General features: G+C 40.2%; 1 long non-coding RNA gene across 3 annotated transcripts in view; it reads left to right on the forward strand.

Moving 5' to 3' along the window:
* The window catches only part of LOC143690472 (uncharacterized), a 120,756-nt gene that overhangs the window by 28,749 nt on the left and 65,587 nt on the right, over positions 1 to 26,420 (forward strand). The gene's annotated exons all lie outside the window — the stretch shown is intronic.

The raw sequence follows: 26,420 nt of genomic DNA on the forward strand, positions 1-26,420 counted from the left end.
GATTTTTTCCATGATATATTAGCTTGCCTGTTCTATAATTTCATGTAAATGAGCTCATATAATATACATGCTTTGTAGTAGGGCTTCTTTTACTCTGCATGTTTTTGAGATTTATTCATATTGTTGTTTGTACCTTTTCATTGCTCAGTAGTATTCTATTGTGTGACTTGACACAATGTCTTATTCCATTCTTCTGAGCTGATCTCAGTTTTTGGTTTTTATGACTAAAGCTTTTATGTACATTCTTATACAAGTCTTTTTGTGGACACATGCTTTCCTTCTTTTGGGTAAATTCCTGGAAGTGAAATTGCTAGGTCATAGGGTACATACCAAAAAATAAGGCAGATTAATTATTAAAAATGTGATTGAATAGATGATGAATAGTTTTATAAGGTGTTTTGGTTTGTTAGTTTTATAAGATGTTTTGGTTTGTTAAAGCTGATGGAATGCAATATAACAGAAATGGAATGGCTTTCAAAAAGGGGATTTATTATGTTACAAGTTTTTACAGTTCTAAGGCCATAAAAATGTCCAAACTAAGACATCCAGGTAAAGATTCACCTTGACTCAAGAAAGGCTGGGAAGGCATGTGGCTAGTGCCTGCTGGTCCTTTGGCTTCTGATTTCAAACAGCTTCCCCAGGGGCATTTACTTTCTGCATCTCCAGACCTCTGGGTCTTGTGTTGGTTTTGTCAGCTCCATTGGCCCTTCCAAATTGTTCCCTCTTAAAGGGCTCCAGTAAGCAACCCTACCTTAAATGGGTGGAGACTCATCTCTATAGAAATAGAAACCACCTAATCAAAAGGTCCCACCCATATTTGGGTAGATCACATCTCCATGGAAACAACATTGAATCAGGATTAAAGAACATGGCTTTTCGGAGGTACGCAACAGTTTTAAACCAGCACATAAGACAGTACCAGATCTTTTTCCACTTCATATACCATTTTATGCTCTCCCCAGCAATGTGTGTGTATTCTAGTTATGCCACATCCTTAACAAAAATTAAAGTTGTCAATCTTTAAATGTGTTTTGAGAAGTGTGTAGAGATATCTCATTAGGATTTGAATTGACTTTTCCCTGATAGCTACTGATGTTGAACCTTTTTCATGTGCAAATGGACCATTTGAATATCTTCTGTTGTGAAGTATCCTAAAATCTTTTATCTGTTTTTTAATGGGCTTTTTAAATTGAGGTGTAGGAGCATTTTAAAATATATATATTTTGCATATTAGTTGTCAGACACATATGTTTTGTGAATATTTTCTCTCACTCTGAGGCTTGCATGTTTATTTTCTTAAAGATGTCTTTTGATAAGCAAAGTTTTTAATTTTGATAAGTCTAATTTATGTTACAAGTTTTTACAGTTCTAAGGCCATAAAAATGTCCAAACTAAGACATCCAGGGAAAGATTCACCCTGGCCCAAGAAAGGCTGGGAAGGCACAGTGGCTGGTGGGATTTATAAGGATTTCTTTTATGGTTATTGCTTTCTAAGTCTTGTCTAAGAAACCTTTGCTTATTCTCCTATCTAGAAGTTTTATAGTTTTAGCATTTATGTTTAGGTCCATAATACATCTTGAATTAACATTTTTGCATGGTGTGACATGGGGTTGAGGTTCCAGAATCATTGGTTGAAAAGATTTTCAAAGAAATCCATTTCAAAGATTTTTTGAAGAAATTATTGAACTGCTTTGGTGCCTTTGTAAAAAATCAAACGGCTCTATAAACAAAGGTCTATTTCTGGGCTCTCTATTCTGTTCCACTGATCTATTGGTCTCTCCTTACGCTAGTGCCACAGTCTTCATGCCGTAGCTTCTTAGTAAGTCTTTTGAGGTCCAGTTAGGTTAGTCCTCCAAATTTATCCTTTTGTAAATCCTTTGCATTTCTTTATAAATTTTAGAATCATTTTGTCAGATTCTACAAAATGACCTGTTTGGATTATGGTTATGATTGTATTATATGTATAGATCAATTTGGGGATGACTGACATCTTAAGAATATTGAGTCTTCTAATCAATAAGTTTGATACATTGCTCCATTTAAGAAATTAGATCTTCTTTAATTTCTCTCAGTAATGCTTTGTGGTTTTTAATGTAGAGATCTTGAGTGGCTTTTGTTAAATTTATTTCTAAACATTTCATATTTTTTGACAACACAATAAATGAAATTGTTTTTCTAATTTCTCTTTCCAATTTTACCTGCTACAATAAAAAATATAATTTATTTCTGTATATGGTCATTGTATACTCTAACTTTGCAAAATTACTTGTTAGTTTGTGTAGTTGTGTTGTAGATTCCTTAGAATTGTTTATATAACAGTCTTGTCATCTGTGAATAAAGACAGTTTTACTTCTTCCTTTCCAATCTGCCTTTTATTCCTTATCTTGTCCTACCTCACTGGCTAGGGCCCTTGAAAAATGGATATCCTTGCTTTTTTTCTGGTCTTAGAAGGGAAAGCATTCAATATTTAATTATTAAGTATAATTTTAACTGTAGGTTTTTTGAAGATGCCATTAATTAGATGGCGGGAATTCCTTTCAATTCTAGTTTGCTGGAAGTTTTTCATGAGTAGCTGTGCTTTGTTTTTTGTTTTTTTGTTCAGTTGGTTTTCTACATCTACTTAAAGGGGTAGATGTCTGTCAAGATAGTTAATTGGATTTGTATAAGTTAAACCAACCTTGTATTCCTGGTATAAATTCACTGTGGTCATAATGCATTCTTTTAATATATTGCTGAATTCTATTTGCTAATATTTTGTTAAGGATTTTTGCATTTCTGTTCATGAATGTTATTGGCCTGGGATTTTCTTTTTTGTTACTGTTTTCAGGTCTATCAGGGTTTTGTTGGTCATATAAAATGAGTTTGAAAGTATTCTCGTGTTCATTTTCTGAGTTTGTGTAAGATAGGAATTAATTCATCTGCAATCAAATTCACCAGTGAAACCACATGAAGTTTTTTTGTAGGAATGTTTTAAACTATGAATTCAGTTTCTTATTTGATACAGGATTATTCAGATTTTCTTTTCATCAGTTTTGATTAGTTGTATTCTTTAAAGACTTTTGTCTATTTTATCTAAAGTTGTCTCATTTTTTAACAGAGTTTTTAATAATAATCACTTATTATTTTTTTAATGTCAATAGGATTTGTCAGGCTGTCTCCTTTTTTGTTCCTAGCATTAGTAATTTGTGTTCTCTCACTTCTCTTGATGTTAAGGGTTTATCAATTTTATTAATCCTTCAGTTAATTAAATAATGGCTTTGTTAATTGTTCTCTATTGTTTATTTCTATTTCATTGGTTTCTGCTCTTATTTTAATAATCCCTATTTCTGCTAACTTTGGTTTACTTTCTCTTCTTCTACCTTCTTAAGGTGGAAATTTATGGCATTTATTTTACACCTTTCTTGTTTTCTAACATAAGCATTTAAATTATCAAGTTCTCTTTAAGCACTGCTTTAGTTGTAGCCCACAAATTTTGATATATTATATTTTTATTATCATTCATATCAAAACATTAAAAAATTTTCCTGACTGACTTTCCTTTATCCAGTGTATGGACAGATGAGTAAAAAAATTAAAGACAATCCACCTCTCAGAAGAGGAAATACAAATGGCCAAAAGGCACATGAAGAGATGCTCAATGTCCCTGGCCATTAGAGAAATGCAAATCAAAACCACAATGAGATATCATCTCACATCCACCAGAATGGCCATTATCAACAAAACAGAAAATGACAAGTGCTGGAGAGGATGCGGAGAAAGAGGCACACTTATCCACTGTTGGTGGGAATGTCAAATGGTGCAACCACTGTGGAAGGCAGTTTGGCGGTTCCTCAAAAAACTGAATATAGAATTGCCATACGACCCAGCAATACCATTGCTAGGTATCTACTCAAAGGACTTAAGGGCAAAGACACAAACGGACATTTGCACACCAATGTTTATAGCAGTGTTATTTACAATTGCAAAGAGATGGAAACAGCCAAAATGTCCATCAACAGATGAGTGGCTAAACAAACTGTGGTATATACATACGATGGAATATTATGCAGCTTTAAGACAGAATAAACTTATGAAGCATGTAATAACATGGATGGACCTAGAGAACATTATGCTGAGTGAGTCTAGCCAAAAACTAAAGGACAAATACTGTATGGTCCCACTGATGTGAACCGACATTCGAGAATAAACTTGGAATATGTCATTGATAACAGATTCCAGCAGGAGTTAGAAACAGGGTAAGATAATGGGTAATTGGAGCTGAAGGGATACAGACTGTGCAACAGGACTAGATACAAAAACTCAAAAATGGACAGCACAATAATACCTAATTGTAAAGTAATCCTGTTAAAACACTGAATGAAGCTGCATCTGAGCTATTGGTTTTTTTTTTTGTTTGTCTGTTTGTTTGTGTCCTTTTTGTTCTTTTTCCTTTTCTTTTTTTTTTTTTTTACTATTATTATTATTTTTACTTTTTTCTCTATATGAACATTCTATATCTTTTTCTGTTGTTTTGCTAGTTCTTTTCCTAAATCGATGCAAATGTACTAAGAAATGATGATCATGCATCTCTGTGATGATGTTAAGAATTACTGATTGCATATGTAGAATGGAATGATTTCTAAATATTGCGTTAATTTCTTTTTTCTTTAATTAATAAAAAAATAATAAAGACAATCAATAAATAAATCAATAATGATGTGGGATAAGGGGCATGACATGTTTTGGGCATTCTTTTTCCTTTTTTTTTTATTCTTACATGTATTTTTTTTGGTCTAATAAAAATGTTCAAAAATTGGTTATGATGATGAATGCACAACTATACGATGATACTGTGGACCACTGTGCACTTCAGATGACTATATGGTCTGTGACTATATCTCAATAGAAATACATTAAAAAATGAATTAAAAAAATTAGACATTCTGAAGATTTAAGGTAGCCGCTTATCCCTAAAAACTGGAAGTCTATATCATCTTTTTTTTTTTCTTTTAATGTTTGCTGTTCTAATACAATTATAAACAAAAAAAGACCTTTATCTCTCACTTCCCAGCTAGATCAAGCCGTGGGAAAAAAAAATTTTTTTTTCCTTATAATCTCTTTATTGACCTGATGGTTATTTACAAACTTGCTATTAAATATCCAATTTTTTCCCCTAGCATCTAATTGCTGTTGATTTTAAATTTAATTCCATTGTGGTCAGAAAATCTCTGTATTATTTCAGTTTAATTTTATTGAAACTTATTTTCAGGTAGTTTATGACATTCTTCAAATCCTCTATATTTTTAATGGTTAAAAAAATCTAGTGGTTCTATCAATTACTGAGAGAGGAATGTTAACATTTTTTACTTTGATTTTTGTGCATTTATGTTTCATGCATTTTGAAGCTGTAACATTAGGTACAATTATATTTACAATTTTGTGTTTTCCTGATGAAATACCTCTCCCTCATTTTTAAATCTCTAATGATATTCTTCGTCTTTAAGTCTACTTTATTTGAAATTTAAATAGTCCTCATTCCAGCCTTCTTATGTTCCCTGTTTGTACAATATATCTTTCTCATCCCTTCTCTTTCAACTATACAGGTTGTTAGTATTGTTATATTTAAAACATGTCTCTGGTAGTCAGAATATAGCCTACTCTTGTATTTTCTTTTTAAAGCATTATGGCATTCTCTGCACTTTAGTTAGAGTGTTTAGTCCATTTACATATAATGTAATTATGGTATGAAATGATAAAGGTCTACCATTTTACTGTTTGCCTTTCCTATATATTTTTTCCTCTATTCCCCCTTTCTGCCTTCTTTTGGGTTAAATAAATACATTTTAGAATTCCATTTAAATTTATTTATTGTCTTTTAAGCTATGCCTTTTGTATTTTTTTCCAGTGGTTGCTTAGTGAATACCTATTTATTCTTAACTTTTCCCACAGTGTACTTCGATTTAAAATTTTACTACTTTACACAAAATTTAAGAGCCTTGCAACTATATAGGTCCATTTATTCTCCAACTTTTTTATGTTCTAGATGTCATATATATATTTTATTACATCTACATATATTATTAACACCATAGTACAATCTTATAATATTTACCTTAAATAGTCAGATGTAGTTAAAAATTTAGCAAAAAATAATATTTTATATTTCCTACAAATGTAACATTGCCAGGTGTTCTAGTTTGCTAGCTGCCAGAATGCAACACACTGAGATGGATTGGCTTTTAATAAAAGGGGATTTATTTTGTTAGTTCTTCAGAGGAAAGGCAGCTAACTTACATCTGAGGTTCTTTCTTACGTGGGAAGGCACAGGATGGTCTCTGCTGGCCTTCTCTCCAGGCCTCTGGGTTCCAACAACTTTCCCTGGGGTGATTCCTTTCTGTATCTCCAAAGGCCTGGGCTGAGCTGTGAGTGCTGAGATGAGGTATGCTGAGCTGCTTAGGCTGTGCTACATTGAGCTCTCTCATTTAAGCACTAGCCAATTAAATCAAACATCATTCATTGCAGCAGGCACACCTCCTAGCTGACTGCAGATGTAATCAGCAACAGATGAGTTTCACATACCATTGGCTCATGTCCACAGCAACAGAACTAGGCACGTTCACCCGGCCAAGTTGACAGCTGACTCTAGCTACCACACCAGGGATTTTCATTCCTTCTTGAAGGTCTGAGTTTCTATTTGTGTCATTTCCCCCACCTTGATGAACTTGTTTGGTGCAGATCTGCTGGAAATGAATTCCCTTACTTTTCATTTGTTAAAAATGTTTTAATTTCACCTTCATTGTGATGGGCAGACCCTGAGGTGACCCCCAATTATCCTCACCTTTTGGTATTCGTATCCTTGATAATCCCCTCCCCTTGAGTATGGAGGGATCTATGACTTGCTTTTGAAAAATAGAATATGGAAAAAAAAGTCCCCCTTTCAGTTGCTGGCTGTGAGCAAGTGGGCTGCCACTAAGGAATTGGAAGCCCACATGGCAAGGGACTAGTGGCAGCCTCTAGGAGCTTAAGGTGGCCTGAGTTTTATAGCCTCAAGGAAATTGTACTACCAACCTGTATAAGTTTGAAAGCAGACATCATCAGTCAAACCTCCAATGAGAACTGAGCCCTGGCTGGCACGTTAATTGCTACTTTGCAGCAGAATCAGTTAAGCCATGCTCATATTCCTGATTCAACAAATATCGTGAGATGATAAATGTATTTTTTTAAGCTACTATTTTTTTTTTTTGTATGCTGTATGGCAGGGGTCACATTTCATTCTTTTTCTGTGTAGGTATCCCCTTATTGCAGCACCATTTGTTGAATTTTTGTTCATTTGGTTTTTCACTTATTTGTTTTGCTTATTTGTTTGTTTGTTTGGGAAGTGCATGGGCCCAGAATCAAACCCATGTCTCCCTCATGGCAGGTGAGAGTCCTACCACTGAACTATCCTTGTACCCCCTAAGCCACTAATTTTGTAGTAACTTGTTATGTAAAAATACATTAATTTTTATTATTATTATTTTAATTTATTAGCAGAGTTGTGGATTTACAGGATTCCTATGTACCACTCCATCACCAATGCCTTGCATTGCTGTAAGGCATGTGTCACAATTGATAATAGCACATTTTTATAATTGTACTATTAATTAAAGTCCATGGTTTAACTTAGGGTTCACTGTGTAGCATAGTTCCATGGTTTGTATTTTTAAAAAATTTTTATTCTGTTATCATATATAAAATCTAACATCTCTCCTTTTAATCATATTCAGATATATATTTCAGTGCCGCTAATTACATTCACAATTTTATGACACCATCACCACCGTCTATTATCAAAACATTTTCACCATTCCAGGTGGGAAACCTGTACATTTTAAGCCTTAAATTCCCTATCCCTGTCCCATCTCCTGCTAACCCATATTCTAGATTCTGACTCTATGCTTTTGCTTATTCTAATTGTTTCAATCAGTGAGATCATACAATATTTGCCCTTTTGTGTCTGGCTTATTTCACTCCACATGTCTTCAAGGTTCATCCATGTTGTCGCATGTATCAAGACTTCATTCCTTTTTGCAGCTAAATAATATTCCATTGTATGTATATACCACATTTTATTTATCATCAGTTAATGGACATTTGGGTTGCTTCTATCTTTTGGCTATTGTGAATAATGCTGCTATGAACATTAGTGTAAAAGTATGTGTCTGGGTCCTTGCTTTCAATTCTTTTGGGTATCTACCTAGTAATGGGATTGCCAGGACATATGGTAGCTCTAGAGTTAGTTTTCTAAGGAACCGCCAAACTGTCTTCCACAGTGGCTATTTTGCATTGCCACCAGCAATGAAGGAGTGTTCTTATTTCTCTACATCCTCTTCAACACTTGTAGCTTTCCTTTCTGTTTGTTTAAAAGCAGCCATTCTAAAGGGTGTGAAATGGTATCTCATCTTATTGAGGTTTTAATTTGCATTTCCCTGGTGGTTAATAAAGTTGAGCATCTTTTCATTATGCTTTCTGTCCATTTGTATATTTTCTTTGGAGAGATGGCTGTTCAAGTCTTTTGCCCATTTTTAAATATGGTTGTTTGTCTTTTTGGATTTCTCTATGTATTTCTTTATATATTCTGGATAGTAAACCTTTACCAGATAGATGACTTTCCAATATTTCCTCCCACTGTGTCATTCTACTTTCATGATAAAGTCCTTTGATGTACAAAAGTTTTAAGTTATGATGAGGTCCTGTTTATCTATTTTTTCTTTTGTTGCTTGTGCTTCAGATATAAAGGTTAAGAAACCATTGCCTAACACAAGGTCCTCAAGATGCTTCCCAAACATTTCTTTTAGGAGTTTGATAGTTCTTTGATCTATTTTGAGTTGATTTTTGTATATGATGTGGGGGTAGGGATCTGTGATAGATTCAGTCATCAACTTGGCCAGGTGAAGGCACCTAGTTCTGTTGCTGTGGACATGAGCCAATGGTAGGTGAACCTCATCTGTTGCTGATTACATCTGCAGTCGGCTAGGAGGCGTGCCTGCTGCAATGAATGATGTTTGACTTAATTGGCTGGTGCTCAAATGAGAGGGAGCAACGCAGCACAGCTCAAGCAGCTCAGCATACCTCATTTCAGCACTCACAGCTCAGCCCAGGCCTTTGGAGATGCAGAAAGGAATCACCCTGGGGAAAGTTGTTGGAACCCAGAGGCCTGGAGAGAAGGCCAGCAGAGACAATCCTGTGCCTTCCCACATAAGAAAGAACAGCAGATGTAAGTTAGCTGCCTTTCCTCTGAAGAACTAATGAAATAAATCCCCTTTTATTAAAAGCCAATCTGTCTCTGGTGTGTTGCATTCTGGCAGCTAGCAAACTAGAACAGGGTCCTCCTTTTTTTTTTTTTTTTTTTTTTGCAAATGGAGATCCAGTTTTTCCAGTACCATTTTGTTGAAGAGACTGTTCTTTCCCAACTGAGTGGTGTTTGCCACCTTGTCAAAAATCAGTAGGCCATAAAGTGAGGGTTGATTTCTGAGGTCTTAGTTTGATTCCATTGATCTATTTGTCTGTCCTTATGCCACTACCATGCACTTTTGATTCCTGTGTTTTGTATTAAGTTTTAAGATTGGGAAGTTGTGACTCCTCCAACTTTGTTCTTCTTTTTCAAGATGGCTTTTGCTATTTGGGGCCCCTTTCCCTTCCATACAAATTTGATGATTGGCTTTTTGTCTCTGCAAAGAAGGTTGTTGGAATTTTTATTGGAATTGCTTTGAATCTGTATATTGCTCTGGGTAGTATGAATGTGTTAATGATATTCAGTCTTCCAGTCCATGAACATGGAATGTCCTTTCATTTACTTGGGTCTTCTTTAATTTCTTTTAGCAATGTTTTGTTGTTTTCTGTGCACAAGTCCTTTACATTCTTGGTTAGATTTATTCCTAGCTATTTGATTATTTTAGTTGCTATTGTGAATTGAATTTATTATGGATGTTGAATTTTGAATTGAAGGGCATTGAAAAAATTTTAAAGATATTATTCCATTATCTTTTGGCCTCTGTTATATCTGATGTGAAATCAGCAGTTTTTCAAATCATTGATCCCCAGTATGCAATGTATAGTTGTTCTTTGGCTGCTTTCAAGATATTTTCTTTATGTTGATTTTCAGGAGTTTATTATGATGTATTTCTTTGTGGTTTTCTTCCCCCCCCCCCCCCCCAATTTGGGGTTTTCTAAGCTTCTTGAATCTGTAAAATGCATGATTTCCCCAAATGGGAAAATTGTGGCCCTTATTTCTTCAAAAAGTTTTCTGTACCATTCTCTGCACCTCACTTTCTGGGACTCAAATTGTACCTTATTAAATATTTTGATAATGTCTGACAGGTCACCAAGGTTTTGTTAAAAGTGTCTTAGTCTTTTCTTGTCTGTTCTTCAGATGGGTTAATTTCTATTGCTCTAGCTCCAACTTTTTTGAATCTTTTGTCACTTCCAAAAAGTTGCAAGCCCCATTCCAGACATTGTATTTTTTAGTTCAGCTTCAAGCTATCACAACCTATTTATCACTACTTTGCTCAGTCATTGACTGGCAGTTACACAGAGAAGATTATAACTTTGGCTCTAAAGCCATTAGTCCCTCAACTTAGATAAAAACTAACTAAACTCACAGGAGTTCTTTCTTGAAGGGGAAGCTGAAAGGACTCATGTAATATGTCTTTCATACCTTGTTTGCTAATTCCAGCATCTGGGTCATCAGAGTTGGTCTCCATGTTCCTTTGGTTCTTTTCTGTAGTTTTATCTGTTGAGATTTCCTACTTTCTCACTTATCTGAAGCATATTTTCTTTTAGATCTTTGAGCATAGTTATGATAGCTACTTTTAAATTATCTTATACTGGTTGGAATTTCTGGGAAGCAGTTGCTGAAATGATTCAAAAACGCAAAGATTTATTGCGGAGTAAAACCTATGGAAGGAAATGAGAGGAAGCAGGATTCACTGGGTAGGGGAACCATCAGATTATAATGTACACCTAATACTATCTTTGCCAGGCTGAAAGGAAGCTCTGGAGGAATGATTGCCCATTAAAGAGTCTCCCATTGGGCAGAAATGGCTAGGCCCATGTTTCGGTTTGCTGAGGCTGATGAAATGCAATATATCAGAAATGGGTTGGCTTTTACAACTTCCAATTACAGTTCTTAGTCCATGAAAATGTCCAACTAAAGGCATCAAAAGATGATACTTAGACTCTGAAGACAGGCAACTGGGGCTCCTCTGTCACATGGCAAGGTAAATGGTGACACCTACTGCTCTTTCTCCCCCAGGTTTTGTTGCTTTCAGCTTCTGGCTTCAGTGGCTTCCTTTCTCAGCTTCTCTGAGCTCCCTGGGCCTTTGCTGTGTGTCTTTTATCCTCTTATAAAGGACTCCAGGAAGGGGATTAAGACCCACCTTGAATGGGGCGGGTCACATCTCAATTGAAATAACCTAATCAAAAGGTTCCACCCACAGTAGGCCTGCAGTCTCAGGGATGGATTAAAGGAGCATGGCCTTTGCTAGGGTACATAACAGGGTTCAGGGTCTAAAGCTCTCAGACCCTGAAGTAGATAAAAAGTAAACTTCTCACAGGAGTTCTTTCTTGAAGGGAAAGCTGAATTAGAGCTCATATATATTTCTTTCACACATTATTTGCTAATTCCAGCATCTGGGTCATCAAAACTGGTCTCCATTGATTGCTTTTTCTCTTGAAGGTGGGTCAGGTTTTCCTTTTAATTCTTAAGTCCAGTAATTTTGAGTTGTGTCCTGGACATTTGCAGTATAATGATGTGGAGACTCTGGATGTTTCCTCTGAAGAGTAATACTTTTTATTTTGGCAGATAATTAACTGGACAGGACTTAAACTCCAAAATGTGCTCTCCTGTAATGGGAGTTCTTTTAGCCTTAGCTGGTGTACTGGTTTTGTGATGTGCAAAGTTGGTTGGACTGAACTGCATTTCACAAATTCTCTTACTTGTCGGTTTCTCATGAGGGTAATCCACAAGACAGTTCTTGGGAGAGATGTGGAGGCAGAAGTAAAGCAGCCACCATTTTGCATTCACACACTGGGTGATTTATCAGCTGGCTCATCTGTGAGTTCCTGTTATTTTTGAATGTCTTTCTTCTATCCCAACATGTGAATGGACACTTACAGCCAAATCAAGGTAGGATCTTAGGTAGTAGTTCTTTTGTCTCAGTGGACTGAAGGGGCTATTCAGGCCTTTCTTCAGTTCAGGGAAATGTTCTTCTGGCATAGGTTTAATTATTGCTTCTCTTTTTACTCATTTTTTTCTCTGCCTGGAACTGCTAATTTTTTTTTGTGTTAGGACTCTTGGATCTTTCTTCAAAATCTTTTATCTTTTCCCTCATGACTTTTATCTTGTTATCTTTCTTCTCTAAGCTTTAAGATATTCCTTATACTTGATCTTACAGGTTTCCGATTTAAGGCTCAACAATGATGTCCTCTGCTTTAATTCATCTTCTGACTTTTAAAAAAGCTCAGAGCTCTTGTTTTTAAGCCTCAGAAGTTCTTTTTGTGATACGTTTGGATTCTCTTAAAGCCTACCATGATTTTAAAATTCGGGGTATTAATTTGTCTCTTTCAGTTGCAGTTCTCTTTAGTGGACATGGGATCGGATTGTTCAACCTCATCCTCCTGTGAGGGCTTTTAGTGGGGGGTGTTATCTTTTGCTGCGTGCTCTTTGGGGGTTGGTCTGCCCTTAAAGGTGGGCAGAGAAATGTAAAAATGGCCTCTGGTCCTGAGGACCTGTGTTTCATAGGAGGCAGTTAGTCTTTTGCCAATGTATTCAAGGGAGACTTCTCTGCTCCCCAGTCTCTCTGGACTCTCCCAGAATTGAGGGTGGGTAATTTAGCCCAGGTCAGCAACTTCGTGGCCTTTTAGGGGTCAGGAAGGCTCAGCAGGCTCCTGTGGATCTTGAAAAGTGGCCCACGCCTCTGCATTGTTCACCAGTTATCCAAGAGGGAGGGGCTGCACAGCAGTGATTTCTGCAGGAACTAGCTCTTGCGCAGAAAAGGCAATAGTTGGAATGGAGGTGGGAAGGAGAGAGTTCCATTGTTCTCAGGATGCCCCTGTCAAAGCAAAATTTCCAAAAATTAAAAAACTTGGTTCTCATTCAAATATGAAGTAAACATATGTCAAGGATTTAATTAACTCATTAATGAGGGACACAACAAGATGGTAAGGAGAGTTCAAAAAAGTATAGGAAAAAGGATGTCTTCAATAATCATTTCTAGCTAACATTTTACTGGTGTTCCTAGTTTGTGCAATAAGATAAGAAAAAGGAATAAAAGATATAAGGAAAAGAAAAAACAACAACAAAAAAGTACAGGAGAGAGAACTATCTTTAGGTACTTGAAAGAATTTGGAATAAGGTTGTTAAAGTACATATAAAAGGAATCTACAATCTTTGGGTTATAGTCTTTTCAGATATATATAGGATAAAATTCATTGATTGTTATTGGTTTTCTGTGGATTAACATCTACTCTTTCAGAGTTGTAATGTAATCAAGAGCAAATAGCAAGTCAAACAAAAGTACACATGCTGTTCAATAGAAAATAACACAAGCCCCAAGTGCAAGCCATGTACACAATTAAAAATTTTCTAGCGTCCACTTTAAAAAATAGAAATAAACATTTTTAAATGAATTTTAATCATTTTATTTCATTTATTTCAATATTTTCAAAATAGTATCATTTCAGCATGTAGCACAAAAATTAATGAGATATTTGACACTCTTTTTTATTGACTACATTTTGAAACCTAGTGTGTATCTTAGACTTAATCCATCTCAATTTGGAATAGCCACATTTCAAGGGCTCATTAGCCACACTTGATTAGCAGCCACTATATCGGACAGTGCACTTCCTAGAAAAGCAGATAATGGGGCTGGAGGCATCTGCCTGGCACACTCATCACTGAAGGGACATGCAGTGATTTCTTTGCCCCATTTCCAAGTCTTGGGCAGTTTTCCTTAGAGTTGTCCTCTGCCTTTGGCAGGTGTGAAACCACAGGTAGAAGCTGGTTGAGAAGAAGCACCTAATACAGAGGTGACTGAGAAAGAGCTTTCAGTGTCTGAGGTTTTGAGGTCACGGACCATGGTCCCCATTCTCCTATAAGAAACTTTTGTTCAAACTTTTAGAACTGGGCCCCTCTGTGTGCATGAACTAGGAGAAGCCTGCTTGAACAGGTAGCTACAACCTTCTTCAGAGTGTAGAACTTGGCAAGCAAAGATGAGTTTGCTGTCTCTGCTGGTCCCCTGGCCAGGTGTCCTTGCACAGTGCACAGGTGCACGGGCGGCTCCACCAGGGAGGACAGCCAGCCTCAGATGGTGGAGTGATGGGACCTTCTCCACTGTGGCAGGAGGGAGGGTGGGTGAGCGAGGGGGTGTGGCCAGGAGCAGGACTGAGGGAGGGGTATGGAGGAAGACGGATGGCGTTCTGGTTGGCGGCATTGTTTTCTTTGTGAAGAAGGAAAGAGGGGCTGAGGACGAGGCTCAGGGGTTTGGTGGGAGAGTCAGGTCTGAAACAGTCTCTGTGAAAAAGGCCATGTCAAGGTCTGAAAGACTTTTCTCTGGAGTACAATGTAGGAGCGACCAAAAGTAGAAAGTGAGCTCACCAGGGAAATGGACTATCTTGTGGTACTGTCCGGGAATGAAGGAGTCCGTTGGCCATACAGGAGATAGAACTCCGGCATTTTGCTTTCATCAAACACTGTATGCTCATCCCTATGCCAAGCGCTCTACAAACAGTAAGTCACTTGATTTTCATGATCACCAGAATGTTACATCCACTTGGCGAGTGAGAATGGCAAAGCACAGAGAGGTTAAGTGACTTCCTCAAATTCACACAGCTAGGAAGCGGCTGAGCCGGGATTCAAACCCAGGCCAGCTGATTCTAGAAGCTATGGGGGAAGGACACGCTTAGCCCTGACCCCACCTCTCTCCACCTGTGGAAGGTATTCACGTCTGGATTTCCTACCAGGGTGTCTGTGAGGTGAAAGTTTGAGACTCAACTGTAGCACAAGTTGAGTAAGCTAAGGTCATTGTTTTGTGGGGCTGAGTCTAAACATTCTTATGTCACAATGACCAGATGCCACGGGGAGGATCTGGGAAAGGTGAGCTGGTCTCTCCCTGCTCCAGGCTCAAAGACTCAGAGAACTCGAGAAAGCAGTGCACTTCCAGGGATGATGATGAGGGGCTAATCTTCGCAGCCTAAGCAGGAGCCCCTGCTGAGAGTATAGGTGCTGCCCACCTCCCACCCTGTTAGCATAAAGATGTAGTCAGGTGTGGTAAGACCAGCGAAAGACATTCCAGTCTGCAACAATCTCCAAGAGGAGACATTCCAAAGACTTAGAGGCTATCTCCCAGGAACTGGGGGGAGGGGCGGGGCAAATTCTTTATTATAAGGTAGCAACAGAGAAGAGTTTCCTAACAAGCCTTTCAGAGCGTCTCTTCTTTCCACATCATTAATGTTGCCCCGCGCTGGGACGTGTGTCACAAGGAGAGCTGGAATGGGGATCATGCAGGTGGGTTTCAGCTGGGATGCCACCTGGAAGCCCTGAACAAGGCACCACCTCTCCCTGGCCCTGGGTTTCCACATCTGCATTTTATGTAAGCACAAATGGTAGCCTGGAGCAGGGGCGAGGTCCGGGAGCTGGACTGCTCCAGCCTAGCCTGGGGACTCGGGGACCTGGAGTCCTGCTATACACGTAGAGCCCTTCATTTCAGAGAAACCACCTTTTTTTTTTGTTTTTTAAATCTAGGAAAACACATCAAAATCAGCTTTATAAGAATCTCAGTCCCTGTTCCATAAAACTTAACGTTTCCATTGAAGCTACCAGCACAAGTCACTTCTGCCAGGCACCAGCTTGTAAAAGGAATGAATGCATTTTCTGTGCCCATAACCACTCGTCCACGGGAATGAGGTCGATTTCAATGACTACCTAATAAAGGAATAGATTCAGCATTAAAAAAAAAAAAAATCAGAATCCCTAGGACCCCTAGGCAAGGGAAACTGATCTGATGAAAACCGAGGATTGTTTTTTTCAAAGGAAGGCGTTATTTATTTATTTCTTGAAGACAAAACTACATTTTAAAGCAGTAGTTTGGTTTATCAACAAATCTCTGTCTAAGGAATCGAATACGGAACCAATTATACAAGTGGGAAAACCTCACAATTCTGACACTTTCTGCCATGGTCTAATTTAGTGAAAGGTCTGAATCAGTTTAAAACCGTGTGGTTTTGTAACTCTGACATGCTTAATTACCTTCAACTCAGACTAAGCCGAGAAACTCATTCTTTCAAATTGTGGCTTGCAGAGCCTCAGGGGAACTCATCTCAACAAGGTGGGAAAGATGGTTTGTAATTAGCATAGCAATTGCACGATATTAATCACCCACCTCCTGGTATTGGCACTGTTCTTTGTGGTTCAGGGGGTGCTTCCTCCTTCGTAGTCCACTGGCGTTTGTGCATCTGAAGGAAGAGTCTTCAGTCCACCCCCCACCCCCCAGCATCCCTGCGCCACAGGTGCCATGGCAGGTATAAAATCAGATGCGGAAACCGAGGGCCAGAGAGAGGTGGTGCCTTGTTCAGGGTTTCCAGGCGGAATCCCAGCTGAAACCCACCTGCATGATCCCCATTCCAGCTCTCCTTATAATGCATGTCACAGCGCGGGGCATATAGTAATTATGTTGTTAAAAGAATAGACTGTCTGAAGAGCTTGTTAGAAAACTCTCCTCGGTTGCTATCTTGCAATAATGAATTTACCCCACCCCACCCCCACGCCCCGGTTCCTGGGAGATAGCCTCTAAATCTTTGGAATGTCCTGTTATTGGAGCGTCTCTTATTCTCGAAGGCCCTGCTACACCTGATAGTTTATGCTAATGGGGGGATGGGGGGGCACCTGTACTCTTAGCAGGGGACCCTGGTCAGGCTAAGAAGATTAGCCCCGTCATGCTGTAAGTGTACAGCTTTCTTGAGTTCTCTGAGTTGTTTCTTGCAAGGTATCAAGCCTTAGGGGGTGGTGGGAACCAGCAAAAGGGTACCAGTGGGTCATAAGTGTGGGTGACCCTGGAAGCCCCAAACCTGAGGCTGGTGTCTGAAGTGAGGACAGTCTGCCTGGAGGCTGCGCTTTTCCATGGGGTCCGACCTCACCGGGCTGTAGCATCCGAGGCCTCTGAAGTCCCTGAGCATTTCCCCTGCAACCTCACCAGCTCTTGATTTGGCCTCTCTGTGTTGTAACAACCACGTATACAGCAGTTATTCCCTGCCAGGTACTGTTCTAAACCCTGCACGTATCCCCACTTACCTAGTCCTCTCAGCGGTCTTATGGCCTGTTATTATCAACCCCGATCTACACACGGAGGAACAGAACCAAGAGAGGCGAAGTATAATGCCTAAAACGGAGACTCAGTAATTTTTTCATGGTACCCTGAGGCCAAAAGAAATACCCAATGTAGTTCTGTTTATTACGTAATTGGGTCCAAACAAGTTTTAAGTATTTTTGTCCTAACAGCTTAGTCATTCAAAAAACTAATTCACAGAAAGTGAAGGTAAAGTGAAGGCGGTGGAGTCTTTTGACCAAGGCACTCATTGACCAATTCCTGAGATCCTGGGGTTTCAAAGAGAGAGAGTTGATTACTAGGCATGTGGCAGGAGAGCAGATGGCCTCCTGGCCCAAAATCTGGCTCCCCAAACTGCAGTAATTCTGATAGTTTTGTTAGAGAAAAGGCTGGGCAGGGTTGAGGGTAATGAGCACAGTGGCCCCAGCTGACATAATTGTGTGTGTGTGTGTGTATGTCTAATTATTGCGCATGTGCAGATTGACCACATGCTTAGTCACAGAACATGTGGCGGAAGATGGCGGAAAGAGCCATAGGTGACCGATTGGTTACAGCCTAAGCACCTGCACACGTCAGCCGGGCCCACTTTGGTTGGATCCAGTCTTGGTTATCAAGATGACTTTGGATTTGGGGTGGGTTCGTTCTGGGCTGACCCAAGACCCTACATTGATAAACATAAGGGGCTGTCTTTAGTGATTACAGGACTCTAAAGTTGGAAAACTGGATAAACGGGTACAAATGAAGGTTAGTCACAGGGGAGAAGATAAAGGGTGTGTGATCATGGTCAGAGATCCAGGCATCTGGATTACAATTTAGAGATTTCAGATAGTTCCCTCTGTCTACTCCAATATACCAGAAAGCAAAAAGGATTCAAAATCATCCCTTAAATTCTAATTTCTCAGTTACAGTCCCACTCTTAAGTCACCAGAATTGTGTCGTTATGGGATGTGTGTAGCTGTTGGGCTTGGCACACTTCTTGAACCGTAGGATCAGATGGGACAGTGCCACCTATTCTACATTGATTTTCAGTGTCCTTGCATTTTGTCCCCCACACCCTTGAAAACCCAGCTTCACAATGATATAATGTCACCAACAGGCACACAGCACAGGCAAATGCGGGGACTGCATATTACCTCCAGCTGTGGTTTGCAGGAAGGGGGGGTCTCCTCTCTGTGGTTCTCTCCGGTGGTTAAAATAACTGGCGGCACCTGGCTGTGTTTGCTGTAGGACCCAGGGGGGACCTGAGGGCCTAAAGGTGAGAACAGGGACTTGAACCCAAGCAGTCCAGCTCCTGAGCCTATGTGGGTGGCACTAGGCTGGGCTGCTTTGCCCGGTGCTCCCATCCCATTGCTCTCGTCTTCAGGAATGGAGTCATTCCTTCAGCGGACATTTGTCACACCGCTGTCCTGTGCCTGATCCTCTGCTGGGCTTGGTTCGGGTGGAAAGGGGCAAAGGTGGGTTTGCTCTAGGGCCTGTTTTTTCAAGAGCTCGTAATCTTGTCAGGCAGGGAAAAAATTGAAATTCAGCTATAATAGAAGTATCTACAAAAGCAGCCTTACCAGAGAGGGGGTCTTGAGAATGGGGTGGGGTAGGACTGATGCAGCTGCCATGAAAGCTTACTTAGGCTCCATTCATGGAAGTATGGTTGGAGGAATGAGGGAGATGGCTGCCCCATCCTTTTCTGCCTAAGTCATGTCACTGCAGAATTATCTCCAGGCTGGAGTAAAGACGAATCAGGGGGTTGCTGCATCATGCACCCCTGACAGCTGCTGTGGATGGAAGCAAGAGGTGTGGGCCAGTAAACCTGTGATGAACTTTGGGCAGAGAAAGTACTGAGCACCCTGTCACTGGAGATACATAAAAAAGGGTGTGTTGTGGGTTCCGATTTCAGAGGGGGTTGGGCCAGCTGGTCCTTGGGGCTGATTTTTATGGACTCATTGTCTGTCCTCATTCCTCCTTGTCCCCGATTCGGAGAACCCAACGTGCCAGAAAATACTGCTGCTGTCATAGACTGTTTGGAGTTGCTTGTGGGGAGATCTCTGCAGCCCCTCCTGTCCGAAGTCAGGGGTCAGAGGAGTGAGGAAGAAGTTCTGCTGCCAGACATTCCTGAGAGTGGGTGGTGCTGGCCCTCGCTGGAGGTGTGGGGGTGGGCATCAGATGCTCCCCCCCGCTGCCAGTAGGATCCCTGCAAAATGTGCACATCACTCGGGACCTCTCCCACTGTGATCCAACAGTGGCTCCTCACCACCTTCCAGATAAACTCCCACCCTTGGCACGAGGTCCCTGGTGGAAGGTCTCTGCCTAACTTACCAGGCTCATCTCTACAGAGGCCCCCAAACTAGTCATCCCGGATGACTCTTTGTTCTCCGAAAGCAGAGTAATATGCCATGCCTACATGCCTTTGCTTATGCCATTTCCTCTGAGTGGCTTATCCTTTTGCATTGTCTGCCTGGTGAAGCCTACTCATTCTAACCTCTGTCTCAGCTCTCTCCTTTGCTGTGGAGGGCTTGAAACAACTATTTATTTAACTTAGAGTTCCTTTAGGTTGTCAGTTTGGGTTGGGCTCAGCTGGGTGGCTCTTCTGGATGAGGCTGTCTGTGGTGCACTGGTGGGTTGACAGGGGCTGGCTGGTTTCCGAGGGCCTCATCTGGGATGTCTGGGGGGTGTCTCCACATGGCTCCCAAAGTCTTCCTCCTCCAACAGGCTAGCTCGGATTCATCCACATGTTGAATTCCAGGAGCTCTGAAAGGGGACGAGCCTGCACAAGTGCTTTCCAAGACTCGGTTTGCCTCATGTTTGCCAAGTCACATGGCTGAGCCCAGAGTCCATGTGGGATGGCACTCATGGTCACATAGCAAAAAAGTAAGGTACGAGGATGGTGGGAATTTGGTGCCATTTTTGCAAACTTCTGCAACTGGAAAGCCCTTGCCGCCCAGTGCCGAGAGGCTCTGTTTGTGCACCTTTTTGCCTCAGGCTATGAGCTCCTGGAGACCTTGGTTTGAGGTTCATCGGTTTCCCCAGGGCCTGGCACGGAGCAGGCACCCAGTAAATATTGGCTTCTGCCCCAATGCCCACGGGGCCTTAGGTCTTTGGCTCAAACGAATAGTCTGAGAATCAAAGGTGAAGCTGGTAGCAGGTTTTGGGAAGGAAGGATAGGAAAGGGACAAACAATCTTTTACAAACGTTTGCTCCTCAGCCTAGGGTTGAAACTTTGTCCCAGAGAACCATGTGATGTGATTCAGCCCCAGTCTGGTCTCCACCTTTAAATGCTGGGAACTGCATAAATCAGCACATTTCCCCCAAAGCTGAGTCTATATACAGCACTAGCAGGCTGCTCGCCATAATTAGGCCTCCAGCAATGATTGTTTTTGTTCCTTGTGTTTTATCACTAGACCTGTGGGGGAGGGGAGGGATCTGACCTGCATTATGATGTTTGCGCAGCCCTAATATCTGAGAAGTCTGGCCCGAGTACAAAGGAGGCTCTGGCCTGTAGCTCCTCTTCTTCTCTTTCCAGCCTCAACTTTGTCCTACACTGCGAAGGGTCTACTTGTAGGGATATGGTCAACCCCCCCTGCATTTCCAACTCTCTCCCACCCCTCCATTCCCCTGTACATATCTTCCTTTGGCCTTTTGAGCCTAGAGGAGCACATGCCGGGAATGGTCCATCCTTAGGAGGAAGAACCCAAAGGAGGATGCTTGCAGGCCTTGGAAGCAGGTTTGGGACCATTTAGGCTGGGCTTTCTCGGGGTCCTGGGGACCTTCAGCTTGGTCTAGAGAGGCAGAGGGGCTCCATCCTCTTGGTTCTTCAGATTCTTTGCCTTGTGGGTGAGTGGGGTCAGAGCCATCAGAAGGCCAGAGCAGGGCCTCTAAAATAGGGGCACAGAGCAGAGAGGCCATGGTTCAAGTCTTTTGTGTGTGTTCCGTGCTGGAGAGGCATGGAGGTCTCAAAGTCTCACCCTGCACACTGCTGGGTGGACTAGGCCTCTGGGAGACCTGGGAGTCACGTGGGCCGTACCTGTCCCGTCTGGAATTCCGATAGCCGCAGCTGTCACTTTTCACAGGTGCACAGGCCTCTCCTGAAATTAAAGGCTTTCATGTTTGCCTCTCTTTGGCTCTCATTGCAGATCTGTGGGGCCACTAGGGATGGGAGTCTTCTCCCTCCTGAGCAGATGGGGAAGCTGAGGCTCAGAGAGGTCACATACCACGCACGTCATCTGTGGAGCTGGGACCAATCCCCAAGAGTGGACTCCATGTCCAGACCTCCTGCTGCTGCCCCTGTGACTGAATTTTAGAATAGATCCTAAATAGTATCAGTCTAACCCTGTACCTACATTTGTTTGAATAGTCCTTAACGATGGTAATTTTAAACAGTGTGGCTGTGACTATCCTGTGACCTGACTATCCAGGTCTGGGATTTAATACTATCTCTGTTGTGGACAAAATTATTAAATATCACTGAAACTCAATTTCCTTTTTCATTCATGAGGAATATAATACCATCTGCCTGAGATGAATGGATGAATGAATGAATGAAGGAAGGAACAAAGGAAGGAACAAAGGAAGATGATGGTGACGGTGGTGAGATGATGAGATGATGATGACATCTGGCCACCTGACAATGTTTCTTGTTGGGTGTTCTGGTTTTACGCTAGGCTCTGATGAACCTTGTTAGTCTGGGGTAGCATCTCTGTGCCTAAAATACACTGGACCCCAACAAAATGAGGTCTTGGGGTTTGCTCAGCCTTGCCTGTCAACCTTGCCCTTCAGCCTTGCCCATCAGTCTTGCCCATCAGTCTTGCCCATCAGTCTTGCCCATCAGCCTTGCCCATCAGTCTTGCCCAGTTTAGGCCCAGCCTTAAGGCTCTAATGAGCTCATCTAGGCCTTCTACTCTACCTACACTCACTCTCTAAGTGACTGTGGTTTTGAATACCATTTACATATTGGTACATAAATGATGACTCCCACATTCATATCTCTAGCCATGACCTTTTCCACTGAGTTTCAAATTCAATCTATCCGTCTTATTGACTCTATTTTTTTAAACGTTTTTTATTGTTAAAAGTAACATATATAAAAGAAAAGAAAGAAAAAGCAGTGATTTTCAAAGTACACTTCAACGATGAGGTACAGAACAGATTTCAGAGTTTGTTATGAATTACCATTCCACTATTTCAGATTTTTCCTTGTAGCTTTTCAAAAACATTGGAGGCTGGAAGAAACGTCTTTTTTCTTTTGTGAAAAATAGAACATATATAAAAAAAGCAACAAATTTCAAAGCACATTGCAACAATTAGTTGTAGAACAGATTTCAGAGTTTAATATGGGTTACAAGTCCACTATTTTAGGTCTTTACTTCCAGCTGCTCTAAGATACTGGAGACTAAAAGAAATATCAATATAATGATTCAACACTCATACTCATTTCTTAAACCCTACCTTCTCTGTATAACTCCACCATCACCTTTGATTTTTCTCCCACTTCTTTCCTTTTTTTTTTTTTCTTTGTTTTTTTTCTCCCACTTCTTAGGGGTATTTGGGCTATGGCCATTCTAACTTTTTCATGTTGAAAAGGACTATCGATAATATGGGGTAGGGAGATGGAAATAGCTGATATTATAGAGAGGCTGGCCCCTTTAACTTTTAGGGCTTGTCTGGTCCAGGGACCCATCTGGAGGTTGTAGGTTTCTGAGAAGTTACTCTAGTGCATGGAACCTTTGTAGAATCTTTTTTTAAAATAATTTTTTATTAATTAAAAAATATTACAAGAAAGAAATGCAAACATCCTTAATATATACTTATTCCATTCTACATATATAATCGCTAACTCACAATATCATCACATAGTTGCATATTCATCATCATGATCATTTCTAGACATTTGCATCAATTTAGAAAAATAAATAAAAGGACAACAGAAAATAAAACAAAAACAGTAAAAGAAAAAAAAATTTACATACCATACCCCTTCCCCCTCACTTTCACTTATCACTAGCATTTCAAACTAAATTTATTTTAACATTTGTTCCCCCTATTATTTATGTTTATTCCATATGTTCTACTAATCTGTTGACAAGGTAGATAAAAGGAGCATCAGACACAAGGTTTTCACAATCACACAGTCACATTGTGAAAGCTACATCATTATACAATCATTCTCAAGAAACATGGCTACTGGAACAGAGCTCTACATTTTCAGGCAGTTCCCTCCAGTCTCTCCATTACATCTTGACTAACAAGGTGATATCTACTTAATGCGTAAGAATAACCTCCAGGATAACCTCTTGACTCTGTTTGGAATCTCACAGCCATCGACACTTTAATTCATTTCACTCTTCCCCCTTTTGGTCGAGAAGGTTTTCTCAATCCCTTGATGTTGGGTCTCAGCTCATTCTAGGGTTTTTCTCAATCCCTTGATGCTGAGTCTCAGCTCATTCTAGGATCTCTGTCCCACATTGCCAGGAAGGTCCATACCCCTGGGAGTCATGTCCCACATAGACAGGGGGAGAGTGGTGAGTTTGCTTGTTGTATTGGCTGGAGACAGAGGCCACATCTGAGCAACAAAAGAGGTTCTCTTGGGGGTGACTCCTAGGCTTAATTTTAAGTAGGCTTGACCTATCCTTTGTGGGATTAAGTTTCATGTGAACAAACCCCAAGACTGGGGGCTCAGCCTATAGCTTTGGTTGTCCACACTGCTTGTGAGAATATCAAGAATTCAACTTGGGGAGGTTGAATTTTCCCCCATTCTCACCATTCCCCGAAGAGGACTTTGCAAATACTTTCCCACTCACCGATCAAATCACTCTGGGATTCATCAGGGCATCACTCTGGACAAACGAGTAACATCTAATGTCCTACTCAAGGTTCCATGTACTTATGTTGTACTTATGTTGTTGAACATAAGTTGAACATAAGTTATATGTTCACTGCACTGGTAGTACTTTCTTCTACTATTTTACCTTTTGGATTTTATATGTTATATCTAATTTTCCTTCTTTTTACCTTTACTCATAGTTTTCCTTTCTACACTCTTCTCCACACCTCTCTCTACTGTCTTTTCATATCTGTCTCTAGTGCTCCCTTTAGTATTTCTTGCAGAAGCTGGTCTCTTGGTCACAAATTTTCTCAGTGATTTTTTGTCTGAAAATGTTTTAATTTCTCCCTCATTTTTGAAGGACAATTTTGCTGGATATAGAATTCTTGGTTGGCAGTTTTTCTCTTTTAGTAATTTAAATATATCATCCCACTGTCTTCTCGCCTCCATGGTTTCTGCTGAGAGATCTACACATAGTCTTATTGGGCTTCCCTTGTAAGTGATGAGTTGCTTTTCTCTTGCTGCTTTCGAGATTCCCTCTTTCTTATCTTGGAGGTTATTCTTACGCATTAAGTAGATATCACCTTGTTGTTCAAGATGTAGTGGAGAGGCTGGAGGGAATTGCCTGAAAATGTAGTGCTGTGTCCCAGTAGCCATGTTTCTTGATGATGATTGAACAATGATACAGCTTTCACAATGAGACTCTGTGAATGTGAAAACCTTATGTCTGATGCTCCTTTTAGCTACTATATCAACAGAAGAGTAGAACATATGGAATAAGAATAAATAATAGGGGGAACAAATGTTAAAATAAATTCAGTTTGCAATACTGGTAAATGAAAGCGAGGGTTAAGGGGTATGGTACATATGGTTTTTTTTTCCTCTATTATCATTTTATTTCTTTTTCTGTTGTCTTTTTATTTCTTTTTCTAAATCGATGCAAATGTACTAAGAAATGATGAATATGCAACTATGTGATGATATTAAGAATTACTGATTGTATATGTAGAATGGAATGATATTTAAATGTTTTGTTTGTTAATTTTTTTTTAATTAATAAAAAAAGTTAAAAAAAAAAGATTCCCTCTTTCTCTTTGACCCCTGACATTCTGATTAGTAAATGTCTTGGAGTATGTCTATTTGGATCTATTCTCTTTGGGGTATGCTGCACTTCTTGGATCTGTAATTTTAAGTCTTTCATAAGAGTTGGGAAATTTTCAGTGATAATTTCCTCCATTAGTTTTTCTCCTCCTTTTCCCTTCTCTTCTCCTTCCGGGACACCCACAACACGTATATTCATGCGCTTCATATTGTCTTTCAGTTCCCTGAGTCCCTGCTCATATTTTTCCATTTTTTCCCTATATTTTCTTTTTCTTACTGGATTTCAGATGTTCCGCCCTCCAGTTCAGAAATCCTAAGTTCTGTCTCTCAAAATCTACCATTGTAGGTTTCCGTTGTTTTTTTCATCTCTTCTACTGTGTCTTTCATTCCCATAAGTTCTGTGATTTGCTTTTTCAGGCTTTCAGTTTCTTCTTTTTGTTCTTTCCTTGCCTTCTTCATATCCTCCCTCGATTCATTGATTGGGTTTTTGATGAGGTTTTCCATGTCTGTTTGTATTTCTGAATTAATTGTTTCAGCTCCTGTATGTCATTTGAATTGTTGCTTTGTTCCTTTGACTGGGCCATATCTTCAATTTTCCTAGTGTGATTTGTTATTTTTTGCTGGCCTCTAGGCATTTAATTACCTTAATTAGTTTATTCTGGAGATTGCTTTCACTTCTTTTACCTAGGGTTTTCTTGCTGGATGAATATGTTGTCTATCTGTTCTTTGACATTCAATTCAGCTTTACCTGGACCTCTAGCTTAAGTTTTGTTTAACAGAGGAGAATTTTTCAGTTCTTGTGTTCTGGTTTCTTGCCCTGCTTATATGGTGCCTTTCCCCCCCCATACTTAGGAGGGTCTACTTAGGGATTATAGACCGCAGCCTATATTATATTATAGACTGCAGCTGGTGGAGACAGTGGAGAGGTTTAGACTGGTTTTAATGGCTTCAAATTACCAAGCCCTGGTGTCTGAATTCCTTGAGGGAGGGATTCCACCTGAGTTGGGCTCCACCCCTCCCCTGGGGAAGGCACAGGCTCCAAACAAGCCCTCAAAACGAGTTTGTTTCTGCCTATGCCTGGGACAGTTGCAGCCTGAGGAGCCCTGCCGCTATATCCAAAGGCAGTCAAGCCTTTGTAGAAACCTTCTGTTTCCTTCTTTTTTTTT

Source organism: Tamandua tetradactyla, chromosome 1, assembly GCF_023851605.1.
Source record: "Tamandua tetradactyla isolate mTamTet1 chromosome 1, mTamTet1.pri, whole genome shotgun sequence".
Taxonomy (NCBI): Eukaryota; Metazoa; Chordata; class Mammalia; order Pilosa; family Myrmecophagidae; genus Tamandua; species Tamandua tetradactyla.